We start from the raw sequence: 461 nt of genomic DNA, 5'->3' as shown, positions 1-461 counted from the left end.
CCCTGCAACGTGGGGCGAAACGTTGACTCATTAAATTAGTATATTTCTACTATTTGAGTTTTTCTTGACCGCACCCGGACCATATTCCTTTCATAATTTAAAGTAGAGTAAATTTACTGAAACATGAGCCTTAGTAGAAACATTTACGTTCAATAGTTCTCGAGATATAGCGTTTTAAATTGCATTATTTTATAACGAATACACTGAAAAATCGGTAGTTAGTGAATTTATTTTGAAAAATCTATATCTCAAAAACTATTCGACGCACAAATGTCTATTAGCACTCAAATTAAAGCTAGTTAAATGTACTATAAAGTAGTTTATGACGTTTATCTTCTTAGGGGTAGTAGTTTTTATGATATTTAAAACAACATTATCCGAACAACTATAAATCAACATTTTGTGAATTTATTTTGGCAAATATCATAAAAACTACAACTCCTTCACAGATAAACGTCATA

The sequence above is a fragment of the Halyomorpha halys genome, unplaced genomic scaffold (assembly GCF_000696795.3).
Source record: "Halyomorpha halys isolate HHAL.00 unplaced genomic scaffold, Hhal_1.1 Scaffold278.1, whole genome shotgun sequence".
NCBI lineage: Eukaryota > Metazoa > Arthropoda > Insecta > Hemiptera > Pentatomidae > Halyomorpha > Halyomorpha halys.
The sequence above is the reverse complement of the archived record's forward strand: the minus strand, read 5'-3'. Positions refer to the sequence as shown.